The sequence below is a fragment of the Mauremys reevesii genome, linkage group 3, assembly GCF_016161935.1.
Source record: "Mauremys reevesii isolate NIE-2019 linkage group 3, ASM1616193v1, whole genome shotgun sequence".
In the NCBI taxonomy this organism is placed as follows: Eukaryota; Metazoa; Chordata; order Testudines; family Geoemydidae; genus Mauremys; species Mauremys reevesii.
In genome coordinates this window covers 11,977,647-11,991,867 of record NC_052625.1, presented here as the reverse complement: position 1 = coordinate 11,991,867, position 14,221 = coordinate 11,977,647, and the positions used below count along the sequence as shown (strand labels likewise).

Here is a 14,221-nt window from a genome sequence, read left to right as displayed (position 1 = left end):
AGGCAATGGGTAGATGCAACAAAGCAAATATATAGGGGACAGACAAGATAATAATCACAATTAGTTTAAGAAGCAGTAATTGCAGCATGCCAGCTGCCTAGCCATAGCACACAGTGCTTACCAGCTTATGACAGAAATTAGAACTGATTAAATAGCCACTAACATTGGTACAGAGCTGCAAACCATAACCAAATCTACAAGACATGATTGGCCTAGTAACTTATCAGCAGGCCAACAGCCAGTTTGTTACTTTTGTGAAATGTAGGGTACTCTCTGAAACTGCAGCCTGATTACCTATAGCACTCACACTGTAGTCCCACAGTCCTTGCAGGATGACGTGTTGGAAAAAGGACATTAAGCTCTCCAAAGCCTCACAAAATGCCAGGCATGAGCCTGTCTGTCTGAGGTGGCCCAGTGAAGAAGGACCTAGCATAAGAATCTTGCAAAGTTATTAGAAAGGTGACTAAAGAACTGTACTCAGAGAAGGGGGCAGGTGTGGTGGGAGAGCCATTGGCAGCATTGCTCCTGAAGGACCCAGGTTGGTGGGCCATGGGAGGGCAGCACTGTGGAAAATTTGGCCCTCCATCTAGGGTTGCCAACTATCTAATCACACAAACCCAAACACCCTTGCCCCACCCCCTGTCCTGCCCCTTCTCCGAGGTCCTACCCCCCTCCCTCCATTGCTTATTTTCCCCCCACCCTCACTCACTTTCACCTGGCTGGGGCAGGGGGTTGGGGTGCAGTCTCTGAGCTGGGGCCGAGGGGTTTGCAGTATGGGAGGGCTCTGGGCTAAGCCTGGGGCAGAGGGGTGGGGTACAGGAGTGGGTGCTGGGTACAAGCTCTAGGAGGGAGTTTGGGTGCTGGAGGGGACTCAGGTGTGAGAGGGGATGTGGGGTGCAGGCTTTAGCCAAGCAGTGCTTACCTCAGGTGGTTCCTGGTGAGCAGCGCAGCAGGGTTAAGACAAGATCCCTGCCTGCTTTGGCCCCAGCCCTGCGCCATTCCGGAAGCAACCAGCACATCTCTGTGGTCCCTGGTGGGGGGCAGGGGTCTCCGCATGCTGCCCATGCCCCAAGCACCGACTCGGCAGCTCCCATTGGCCGGGAACTGTGGCCAATGGGAGCTGCAGGGGCAGAGCCTGCCTTAGCCCTGCTACACCACCAATCAGGAGCTGCCTGAGGTACGCAGGGCAGGGGTCTCTGTGTACTGCCCTTGCCTGCAGGCACTGCCCCGCAGCTCCCATTGGCTGCAGTTCCCGGCCAATGGGAGCTGTGGAGTCAGCGCTTGGGGCACAGGCAGCATGTGGAGACCCTTGCGCCCCTCCCCACCCCAGGGCTGCAGGGATGTGCTGGCTGCTTCTGGGAGCAGCGTGGGGCCAGGGCAGGCAGGCAGCCTGCCTTAACCCCACTGCACCACCAGACTTGTAGTGGCCTAAAATCTCCCAATTTGGCTGCAGTAGCCTCGGGGAGATTGAGCCCGAAACTGGGAGGGTTGGCAACTCTACCTCCATCTCAATACCCAATGACCCATTGGGTTTTCTCTAATGCAGTGGCAGCACTAAATCAGCATCAATACTGCTTACCTCAGAGCAGCTCTACACAACTTCCTCTCAGTGAATCCCCTCGCAGCTCACACCGTGTCCCCCAGCAGTGGGGGCAGGGTGAGGCAGGCCATTAATCCTTGCACCCCTCAGTGGTGGAGGGAAATCAGCTTAGGGGTGCAAAGGATAGTTGGGGGTAGGACCTGGGGGGAAAGAGATGGGGGTTACCAGAATAAGTTTTGGGGAGGAGACTGCTAGGGAGGGGGAAGGCTGGAGCAGCAGAGGGGGAGGCTGTTTTGAGTGTGTGTGAGATGTGGGGGCTTCACCCTTCTCTCCATACTGCCATCCATATTCTAACCCCCAGCTGCATCCCCTATCCCCGCCCCCAATTCAGTCCCTGTCCCCATCTCCCATCTGCCCTGCTGGCAGAGAGCTGTGACTGAGGTGGTGGGCAGCTTCTGCCTCCTTCCCTCTCCCACACCATCTGCTCTGTCTATGCTGACTGTGACCCAGCAGGGGGAATGGTAGACAGCTGAGAAGAGAGAGAGAGAGAGCTCTTTTCATATCTGGAGCCACAGCAAATGCTAATGACTGGGTGGAGCAATTGCAGGAAAACGCCCACTCAGTCCCTGCTGGATATGAGCAGAGCCCTCTAAACATGTCTGTCACGCCCAGTGAGTGCCACTTGGCAGAGCTGCATGTTTTGGGCATGTGCTCACACCCTATAAAGGCAAGATTACAGCTGCAGCCACGTCAGAGCAGTAGTGTTTTCCACCTGCTTTGCAGAGTGGTAAAGGACTATGCAAAGTGCAAGGGGGTAGAAGAGGCTGCTAACACTATACATACAGGTGGAAATGTGATTGTGGGCTGTTGATCGGCAATGAATTTCCTCTGGGAGCCACATTTAGCTAATTCATTCATGCCAATCTACTGGGAAAATCTGCAGTGTCCAATACAATTATCTGCAGCTCAAACAGATCCAGCTGGGGTGGAGCAAGAATTTGACTACATTCCCAACTGGGCCCCAGAACTTCCTGCTACTTCAAACAGCAGCAGCTTAGGCAGATTTGCTGATTTTTATCAAAGGAGTGGGACACTATTAACCTGTTCCCAGGCACATTCAGCAAGGAGCAGGCATGATGTCATCCTGTTATGGCAGGTCACAGCAGTGGTGCATAAAGGAAGGATCTCACAGAGAAAATAGGAGATTTTGCATTTGTGTGCTCAGCTGCAACACAATAAAAAGCTCCCCTTGTCCCCAAGTAATATGACCTTAGTTAACCTAGAACAGATACAAGCTCTGATGTTTAATACTCCTCATAACTTCTCTCTCACTTCAGTGGGTGGCCTAGGGGCAGCTCATTGGGAAATACTGCAAAGCAGGCAGGGACTTGAATTTTCACACTCTCTGCCTGAGTTTCACCAGTATTGCTTTATTATCAGTCTCCTCTTTATATCTGATTTCCCTCTCGCTCACCTGCCAACAGGATGGGCCCAGATTTTGTGAGCTAGCAGTGCAAAGGAATGTACCATTTTCGTTTTGACCCACATGCATCCTGCATACCCACACACTCTACTACCACCCAATCACTGAGCTCTGGCAACTACTAAATACCCAGCTAGATCATCCGGAGAGGGCTTGAGAATTCAAAATGGATCAAGCCTTAGCTAATACATCAAAAACACCTAACTCTACAGTGGAGAAGTGAGAGACGGATGGCCAGTTACTGGGTTCAAGCTGACAGCAAGGCAGTAGTGTATATAAAGGGTCTGATTCTCCACTGCCCTGCACCTTGTGTAGCTATTCATACCCATGCAAGGAGGATATAAAATGTTACTTTTGGTGTGAGTGAGTAGAAACGTAGCATTTGTCAGTGTTTTACACCCCCAATGCACAGAGTAAATGGCTACACAAGGTAGGGGAGAATCAGTCCAACAGTGCAGGTCTTTTTTTACCATTGTGTCCAGAGACCATAAAAACGGCCATACTGTCTCAGACCAATGGTTCATCCAGCCCAGTGTCCTGTCCTCTGACAGAGACCAATGCTAGATGCTTTAAAGGGAATGAACAGAACAGGGCCGTCATTGTGTGATCCATCCCCTGTTGTCCAGTCCCAGCATCTGGCAGTCAGAGGCTCAGGGCCAACCAGATCATGAGGTTGCATCCCTGACCATCTTGGCTAATAGCCATTGATGGACCTTGTTGGGATGGTGCCAAATTGGTGTGGCGGTACTGAATGAATGGTGTGAGAACATGGCTTGACATGACTGAACTGAGAAAGAGGATTCTGGGAGCAGAATCCCTCTCTTAGCATCTGGCAGATGCCAGAGGTGAAACTGACTGGCTCCATGCCGCATGTATGATCAATACAGATCTTTGAGTCAGCAGATATGTCCACTTGAAAGCAAACAACACGTGTAGAACATCCTGAGTGGATCATGGGCTGACCGAGGCATCTCAGCCCTGTTGAAGGACGTCACACAGGGGGCTGAAGTGAATGATTGACAAGGGAGTGAATGTGGGATAATGTTCAACTGGCACCACTCTGCAGTCTCCTCCTAAAGTATTAATTAGGTAAAAATTAGTAGCCATACACCCACTGGGCATGCCTTTAAGACATGTGACTCCTTTAGGAAAAAGAGTATAAAAATCAAGCAAATTCAATTACTGTTGGGGAGATTCCTTAATTAATGCTTGAAGAAGCAATGCTGCTAGACAGAGTAGCCAAAAAAGCTGCTTCGTGGACTTAGTAAGGACTGTTACCCAGGGTTTTTCCAGGCAGTCGAGCTTTGCCGAGAAAAGAGAGAGACAGAGGAGGGGAGAGGGGAGAGACCTGGGAGAGAGAAGTCCATAGAGAGATTGGTAACCACCTTCTCTGTTTGCCAAGCAGGAACTGTGTGAGGCTAGCACAGGGCGTATGTTTGTGAAAGAGAGGCTTGTGGTAAGAGGAATGTATCGCTCTTAATATATAGTTCTTAATGTCTAACATAGGAGTTATGTGCTTAATGTAACCCTTTACTGCTTGTGTAATTCCTTCTCAAATAAACTGCAGTGTAGGCAAGTTAATTACTGTGGACCTTTTCCACTAGTTTGACAGTAATCTACTCCAGTGGGAGCCATTAAAGATCCATTCAGGGGTAGTAGCTCCCTGGTGCCAACAGACCTGTACACCATAATCTTATCTAAATATTTTTTTAACCACATAATAGTTTTGGTGTTCACAACATCCCCTGGCAATCAGTTCCACAGGTTGACTGTGTGTTGTGTGAAGAAGTACTTCCTTTTGTTTGTTTTACATCTGCTGCCTATTAATTTCATTGGCTGACCCCTGGTTCTTGTATTATGTGAAGGAGTAAATAACACTTCCTTATTCACTTTCTCCACACCATTCCTGATTTTATAGAACTCTGTCTTATCCCCCTTTAGTCGTCTCTTCTCCAAGCTGAAAAGTCCCAGTCATTTTAATCTCTCCTCATATGGAAGCTGTTCCATACACGTAATCCTATTTGTTGTCCTTCTCTGTAACTTTTCCAATTCCAATACTGTATATATTTTTTTGAGATGGGAGACCTGAACTGCATGCAATATTCAAGGTGTGGATGTACCATAGAATCATAGGACTGGAAGGGACCTTAATAGGTCATTTATTCCAGTCACCTGCACAGAAATCTTAAAAAAGCAATACTCCGATGCGGAAACTACAGAACGCGAACCATCAAAAAATAAAATCAACCTTCTGCTGGTGGCATCTGAGGCAGATGATGAAAATGAACATGCGTCAGTCTGCTCTGCTTTGGATCATTATTGAGCAGAACCCGTCATCAGCATGGATGCATGTCTTCTGGAATGGTGGTTGAAGCATAAAGGGACATGTGAATCTTCAGTGCATCTAGCACGTAAATATCTTGCAATGCTGACGACAACAGTTCCATGTGAACACCTGTTCTCACTTTCACGTGACACTGTAAACAAGATGTAGGCAGCATTATCTCCTGCAAATTGTAATCAAACTTGTTTGTCTGAGCGATTGGCTGAAGTAGGACTGAGCGGACTTGTAGGTTCTAAAGCTTTATGTTGTTTTATTTTTGAATGCAGTTATTTTTTGTACATAATTCTACATTTGTAAGTTCAACTTTCATGATAAAGAGATTGCACTACAGTACTTGTGTTAGGTGAATTGAAATATATTATTTCTTTTGTTTTTTACAGTGCAAATATTTGTAATAAAAATAAATATAAAGTGAGCACTGTACACTTTGTATTCTGTGTTATAATTTAAATGAATATATTTGAAAATGTAGAAAACATCCACAAATATTTAAATAAATGGTATTCTATTATTGTTTAACAGTAATGCGATTAATCATAATTAATTTTTTTAATCACGCAATTAATTGCAATTACTTTTTTAATCACTTGACAGCCCTATTTATAAGTGTACTCTCTATGCCATTATCTAAATCATTGATGAAGATATTGAAAAGAACCGAATCCAGAACTGATCCTTGTGGGACCCCATTTGATATAACCTTCCATGGATTTTATATAGTGGCATTATGATATTTTCTATCTTATTATCTATCCCTTTCCTAATGGTTCCTAACATTCAGTTAGCTTTTTATATAAAGGTATAACAATCTACTAGAAATGTTGACTCAGGACTAGCTGCATCCCTGGTACAACTCCATCGAAGCTAGGGACGCATTTGACCCTCACAACAGCTTCTCCATGAACTGATTGTACAATAGCTTGAAACTGAGGGGCTGTCCCCACTTCAGAAATCGCTGTTTAAGGGATTGTAGGTAAAAATCACAAAAAGGGAGGAGCTGTCAGAAAAAACAATCACATCTGAATGAGAGATGAACTTTGCTTAATCTGCAGTTCACTTATAAATTGCAAATCAGGCACTGAGTGCTGGTGATGTAAATGGAGTGTGTTTCTTGTAACTGTTAACTTTAGGGATAGGAGGGGAAGTTTTCTCGCAGTTTCACTAGTGTAATGGTTTACTAACTTTTGGGAGATATATTTTTTCAAAGCCCATCTTTAGAGAAGCTCAAAAATTGCTGCATTTGCAGCAGATGCAATTATGTCAATTGCAGACCACTTGTAGTGGAATCCATTTTTTTATGTTATGTTCCTTTCCTCCAACCCTGTGGCTGTCTTGTCTATTTCAATTGTAAGCTCATCAGGGCATGGCCTTTCTCTCGGCTGTGGCTACACTTAGCACTTCAAAGTGCTGCCGCGGCAGCGCTTTGAAGCGCTAAGTGTAGTCAAAGCGCCAGCGCTGGGAGAGAGCTCTCCCAGCGCTGTCCGTACTCCACCTCTCTGTGGGGAATAACGGACAGCGCTGGGAGCCGCGCTCCCAGCGCTGGGGCTTTGACCACACTGGCGCTTTGCAGCGCCGCAATTTGCAGCGCTGGAGAGGGTGTGTTTTCACACCCTGCTGCAGCACTGCAAATTTGTAAGTGTAGCCAAGCCCTTATTTATTCTGTGTTTGAACAGTGCCTAGAACAATGGGGCCCTGATCATGGCTGGGATCTCTAGGTGCTACTGTAATGGAAATAATTAATTTGGAAGCAGGGTAAGCTGCACTGGTGCAAGTCATCATTTATACCAATGCAGCCAATTTACACTAGGTGTTTGCACTGGTACACCTAGGACCTTCACAATTAGCACACACTGGCCTTTCAGACATTACTGAGTGGATTTGTGGGGGGAAAAACAATTCAAACTGGGTATTTGTCACATTCCTGATTTCAAGGTCTCATCCTGCCTGGACAGATCTAGGGGTTCCATTGTTACAAGGAAATGCACTACTTCACTGAGGCATCAAAACCAGTGGATGCATGGAGAAGTGTCAATGAACCAAGGGACTGCTGATGGTTCTAATCCAGGTGTGGGAAATCCTCTGGCACCCGGCTCGCCAGAGTAAGCATCCTGGTGGACCAGGCCAGTTTGTTTACCTGCTGCGTCGGCAGGTTCGGCTGATCGTGGCTCCCACTGGCCGTGGTTTCCCGTCCCAGGCCAATGGGGGCTCTGGGAAGTGGCGCGGGCCGAGGAATATGCTGGTCGCAGCTTCCCGCCACCCCCATTGGCCTGGAGCGGCGAACGGCAGCCAGTGGGAGCTGCGATCGGCCGAACCTGCCGACGCAGCAGGTAAACAAACTGGCCCGGCCTGCCAGGGTGCTTACCCTGGCGAGCCGGGTGCCAGAGGTTCCTGACCCCTGTTCTAGTCATCTTGGAGCCTCAAGACAACAAAATATTGCTCTGTGCCTGAATGTTGTATTATCAGACCATGATTTCCAGCAGCACATTATTTGACAGCAGGTTTTTTTTATTAGGGATCTTGTTTTTGTCATAACTGTGTAGGTACCGAAAAGGGAAATACTATGACCAACTTAATACTCTTGGACATTTTTCCTTCTTAAGCTTGGTGTACACGACAGAGTTAGGTCGCGTAAGGCAACTTACATCGACCTAATTAGGTCAGTGTACACACTGCAGCCTTGCTCCCAATGATGTAAGTTCTCTACTATATTAACATCATAACTCCACCTCCACAAGAGGCAGAAGGCTTATGTCGGTGTACACAGTGTCTGTGTACTGTGCGGTGTCTGTGTAGACATTGCATTAGAGGATATCTAGGGCCTAATTCTCCTCTTGCTTACATTGTAACGGAGTATCATTACATTTGTATAATTCAACTCATGTCGGTGAAGTTAGACCAGTGTAAATCAAGTATAAGTGATGGGAGAAACATCTTTAATTTAAGCTATTCTATTGTCTGTTTTTCGCTAAGGCCAAGAAACCTGTTAGTAGATCATCCGAGTTTTGATGGCTCTACGGAAGCAGCATAATATAGAGAAGACCATTACAGAGTCGTAAACTATGATGGATTGCCATACTGTAACCGGAACTAAGCTATAGGGTAGAGGGCCCATATGTTTGTTTGAATTTAATAATTATTTTAAGTTTTAAATTAGAATATTGCACATATTAGAAATATACCAAGTATATCCCAGAGGCGTTACTAAGTCAATCCTTCATCTTAAAGTTTTGATGACATGGATAAACGAGTCACATTATTTTAATACCTTATTACCTTACCAGAACTACTTGGTTTGGACATTGTCTAGGTATATATGGATAGATAAAGGATAATATTTGTATTTGAGTGGGAAAAAGTGTCAGCATGTCTTGGACCCGCTTGGTTTCCTCTGCCTCGATGGCAAGCTTAAGGTTTAGTAACGGCCTGTGGGACAAGCTGGTTATAACACTTCAGGATCACTAGTTCTCCTCAGTTAGTTTTGGTATCTCGTTGGAATATGAAGTTTTTGGTCATTTTGAGAGGCGAGGTATTAATTTTTCCGGGCTGTACTTATGTGGAGCATTTATTTTCTATACTAACTCTGCAGATGGAAACTGTTTGAAGGCCGATGGGAAGCGATTTCCCCCCACCCCCATATTCCATTTTGTATTTAATTGTAGCTAGGTGGAAACGGAAAGGCCATTTCTTTATATGCAGCCAAATTTTCAACAGTGGCCACTGATTTTGACACTCAGCTTGAGACACCTTAAAGTGTCAGACTGGGCCCCCAAGAACTGAGGCACCCAAACTCAGTCACTAGTCTTGAAAATTTTGGTTTAAGGCCCCAAATCTGGCAAATACTTAAGCAAGGGCTTAACTTTGCTACTGCCTCTCAGAGGGACTAAGTGAACCCTTGTGTAAGTGTTCGTAGGGTCCGGGCCTTAGGCCTGTGTGCACAAAAGAAGTTAGGCCTCTAAGTCCAAGTTTTAGGTTCCCATGAAATGCTCAAATCTCCTGCTGAACCTTGTAGGCCCCTAAATTCACTCAGCGCCTAAATTATTGCAGTAAAAACATTTCCTAATTGCCTATGTTTCTGCCTCTGGGCATGTGCTCACTGTTGCCTGCCTCGAGGTGGACAGGCACCTATCACCCACATAAGCCCCAGAGCGATTCACAAATTAGAATAATATAGGTGCTCCTCTGCCTGACTCAGGTGTGGGGCCCAATCCAGTAGGCACCTGCTGAGCACACCTACCAGATTAGGCCTTTGAGGCGACTTCACACAGGGAGCAGGAGGTAGACCTCCCTCATAACTTTGAGCCCAGTGGTTAGGGTACTCACCTGGGATGAGGCAGAACCTGGTTTAACTCCCCCCCTCTGCATAAGGGGGAGAAGGGATTGGCCACCTCTCAGCTGAGTGCTGAGTCTCTGGGCTATGGGATATTATGATGGGGGCTGGGGGGTGGCTCTGTCAGCCTCTCTTCTTGAAGCTGTTGCACTCGCTGTAAGCAATGAGCCCCTGGATCAGGGGACTGGCTCCTGGGCCTCTCCCATCCTGGATCAATGCTCCAATGCCAGGCTGTAGGAATCATAATCATGCTTATGTGCTCTTTCTGACCCAAATGACTCTTCAGGAGTAGACATGCCAAACCCATGAAGAAAATGCAGAAATTGGCCTTGGTTTTGGTTCTATTGGCTTGTGAGTTGCTTGTTGGATAGTTTTTGGTTTGTTGCTTGTTTGGCTTGTAGCTTGTTCTAGCTTGTTGCTTCTTCTTCTTTTTTTTAATTTTTTTTTGATTGGCTCCCGGCAAGCAGGGGCAAGTGGGGACAAAGGGCAAGCAGGGAGAAGGGGGGGAGAGACTCAGGGGTGCACAATGGGCCCACCACAGTCCCAGACCGAATGCTGGGGCGATCTAGTCACATAGGGTGTTGGGGTTCTTAGCGACTGGCTTGTTTTGGCCTTGTTTTGAAATGGGATTAGCTTGATGTTTGGCTTATTGTGAAAGTCGGGGTGCTTATTTACCACATGGAAGTTGGCAATTGTGTTCAGGAGTGTCTCCAGAGTGCAACAGCTTCAACAAGGAGAGACTGAAGAGATCTTAGGTGAGAATATCCCATAGCCAAGCAGCTAGGGCATGCACCTGAAAGGTGGCTGATTCCTGTTCAGATCATTTGAACTGTGGGGTCCCTGCATCCCAGGTGAGTACCCTAACCACTGAGCTAAAAGCACTGCTCCCCCAGCTTCTTGGTAAAATAGCTTAGGTGGCTAACTCCAGGGGAGGGGTGACAGCTAAGAATCACTAGCAGAGCCCACTGCCTCCCTGCAGCCTGGATTTAGGCACCTATTTTCAGGAGAGGGGTGAAACTTAGCACCCCCTCTTCTGGTCAGCATTTGTCACTGGCTAGCTAGGCAGCTCCCTGCTTAGCATACTCATTTTTGTGAACCAAAGTCAAAGGTACCGATCTCTCCCCATTTATTGTACAGGGTGTCTAGGTGCCTAACTCAGGCTTTCTGAATCACAGTGATTTTCTAGGCACCTGTCAGTTAGGCATGTGCTCAGTATCACAATGCCTAATTCCTTTTGTGCATCCAGGCCTTCGTGGCTTACTAGATATGGGGTACAGTACTATTTTATCATCTGCAGTATTGCCAATCTCGAGCATTCAAAAATCACCAGTTAGGTGGGGATAGAGGGTTGGGGGTTCCCCTGGGTGGAGAGACCCACTTTGTGGGTTACTGTTGGCGGCAGAACCCTGACGTAGAGGGGCACTGGGGTCCGGGAGAGACATGGGGTCCGGGAGGTGAGACACCGGCCTGCAGAAGGTGCTCCAGGCTGGAAGATCTAATTCCCAGGATGACCAGCAGGAGGCGCTGCACTGGTGAGTCCCCATTTTGCTACGCATGGGTTTAAAACTACAGCACACACCATGATGATGTAACTTCAGTTTGTACATAGGAAGATTGCCTCAGGAAACCAGGAATGAATTTCAAACATAACAACTTAAATGTTCTGAGCACATATAATTTTGTACAATGGGAAGGATGACAGCCATACCTCATCCTCCAGATGAGGATCATGGTGAAGATTCCTTCTTTGAAGGAACAAGGTTGTGAAATAGCAACAAAAAATAAATACTCAAAAATTACAAAGTGTTCGATTCTGCAATGTTAACTCATACCGAGGAGTAGCACTTACTCACTCAAGTAGACTACTGAAGTCATTGAAACTACTAAGTACTAGTTAGGTTTTAGCACCCCTTCACTAAGTGCTAGTGTTATATATAGTGATGTGATGCTGGTGGATGGCTCTCAGCAAACAGTAGATTCTGATGACCCCCACGTCACAAGTAGTGACACAGAATTAGGCAATTAAGTTGCAAGGTGACTCTATATATGGCATAGCTTAATTGTGTTTCCTGGTTCCCTTGATTTTATTTCCTTGTCACTCTTTATTCCAGCCTTGCAAATTTTCCAGCCTTGCAAAATTCTACTCACCTCCTACGTTAGGACAAGTAACTTAAAAAAAATGGGTAAAGGACTGGGGAGTAGCTTTGTTTCATGAGGGTTAGTAAATTTTCATGGCAAGTTTCTGTGGCCATATGACTCGGCTGGCTCATGATCAGCGTAACTTGACTATACTGCTATGTGTACTGATTATTTTTAATTTACTACCTTCAAAAAGAAAATGAAAGAATTATCATTCATTTTATTTACAAATTGTAATCTTTCTGTAATTACACTTTACAAGTTGTCTCTGACCCAAATCTTTCAGTTCTTACTTAGGCAAAATTCCTGTTGACTTCAGTGGGAGTTTTGCCTATATAAGGACTAAAGTGGCTAGGACTGTAATGCTGTGAGCTGATTGGCACAGCTGGAGTCCTTCCCCTTGAATTCAAGTGCAGGTGTTCAGCCTGTGGGACTGGAGTCCACGTAAGGATTTCAAACTTGGTCTCAAATGTAGGTGGGTCCAAGCCACTATATTTGGATCTGGATGTTGAAACTCCACAAGATTCTGGAATGGTTGGATCTAGGGGTTTGATTTCCCAGCTTTCATCTTTAATTTCACAGCATGGTTGTGAAATTTTAATGCTCTTATTGTCTCTGTTCATGGTTATTTGTGAAACATTACTTGATGAATCAAGATATACGTTAGAACGGCCTAAAGGTCTGCTGCAACAGCTCCCTTTGGGTCTCAGAAGGTGCCCAGATTGGTCAGGTACTGGTGCATTTTGGCCAGATCTCAACTCTCCTTCTGCAAACACTTCTTCCTTCCCCAGTTGATATCGGGGTCTGTGAGGGGGGAGTGTCCCAGGATTGTTCTGTAGTGTCCTACATCCAGAGGCGTTTCTGAACAGGAGCTGTCTGTAACCCAGAATCAGGAGCCTAGTTTTGGTTTTTATTTTATGCCTGTAAAGTTGCAACCTGTTAATGGATCAGCCACATTTGCCCACTATCTGAACACTGTGTAACAAGATGGTATAGAGAAGATGCTTATTTTAGCGAAGTGACAGATTACTACTGTAGCTTGTAATCAGATTTGATTTGGTAACTAGATGCCTACGTGCAAAAGTGGCTTAAAGTGAGGCTAAATTCTGAAATCCTTACTCAGATATTACTCCAGGAAAATCCCTTGGACTCCAGTCAGAGTTTCCCTGATTGAAATCTGACTAAGGACTTCAAAATTTAGCCATGGCTTCCCTCCGCTTCCTTTGCCATCAGTAATGGACTATTAGGGTCCGGCTAAACTGCAAAACAAAACAAAAGCCCTATGGCAGTGAATCTCAGAGCCTGGGACAACTGAGTCAGGATTATGGAGCCTGCACTATAGGACTAAAAAGAGCAGTGTAGATCAAATACCACCACAAGAGTTAGGTATGGGCTGGGTCAGTTCCCATCCATATCTAGACCTTTCCTTTCTTCAGAGGGACACGGGCAGTCTCACCCATTCACCAAGTGGTCAAACAATCCAATGCCTTTGCTAACCAAGGAAGTCCCTTGTTTCACCCACTGTCTGTAGATTCCAAGTCTACACAATATGTTCTGGAAATTAATATTGCCTTAGTCAGTAGAGACTTGCCTTCTTTCTTTCATATCCTGTTCCTTCCTGATTATTTATTACATCTGGAATAACTTCCCACCAAGCTGGACAATTCAGCCAGATGTGTTAGGTGGAACAGTGTCTCCAAGACGGACCATTAATTCCTTACTGGCTTGGCCTCATATGGGGGTTTGTATGCTTCAACACCGGTGTTTATGGCTTTTTCAGGAGATTGGTTGGTTGTAGGGCTGTGTCAATTAGTTATTTAGGTCCTGCAGTAAGTTTTGTGTGGACATAGCTTTATGCAGGCAAACCCCTCGCTGAAAGATCACGGCCTTATCTTTAAAGGGAAAGGCAGCTGTTTCAAGATGACTTTGAGATCATTTCTCTATTTTCATTTGATTTTTCTCCTCTTAGATATGGAGGAAATAAAGATGCCGCACTCATAATCATGGTATAAATACCAGGGTGAATGGATGTATGGATGAGGTAACTAGAGAGGAGTTTTCTTTACTTGGCAGCTTCTTAGGGTATGTCTACACTGGCAGAGTTACAGCGCTGCTCAGAGAGTGCTGAAAGGAAACAGCTGTTGTGTGTTCACACTGTGAGCTGCCTGCGCAATAGCGTGTTCACACTTGCGGCACTTGCCGTGGTATTCAGAGCGGTGCACTCTGGGCAGCTATCCCACAGAGCATCTCTTCCTCTTCTGCCGCTAAGAGTTGTGGGAAGGCAAAGGGGGTTGCGGGGCATCCTGGGTCCTGTCCCAATGTCCCATGATGCATTGCTTCAAATCCCAGCAATCCCTGTCCTTCTGTCTGCATTTGGCACCATCTGTC

General features: G+C 46.1%; 1 protein-coding gene across 7 annotated transcripts in view; it reads right to left on the bottom strand.

Annotated features, from left to right (window-relative positions):
- Positions 1-2,206, bottom strand: part of SPTLC3 (serine palmitoyltransferase long chain base subunit 3) — a 138,427-nt gene extending 136,221 nt beyond the window's left edge. For 2 of the 7 annotated variants that reach the window (XM_039531316.1, XM_039531320.1), the window contains exon 1: positions 1,580-1,855. The gene's annotated coding sequence lies outside the window, so the exon portion shown is untranslated. The other 5 variants (XM_039531315.1, XM_039531313.1, XM_039531314.1 and 2 more) reach the window with 5 other exon arrangements.
- Positions 2,207-14,221: the final 12,015 nt, after the last annotated feature.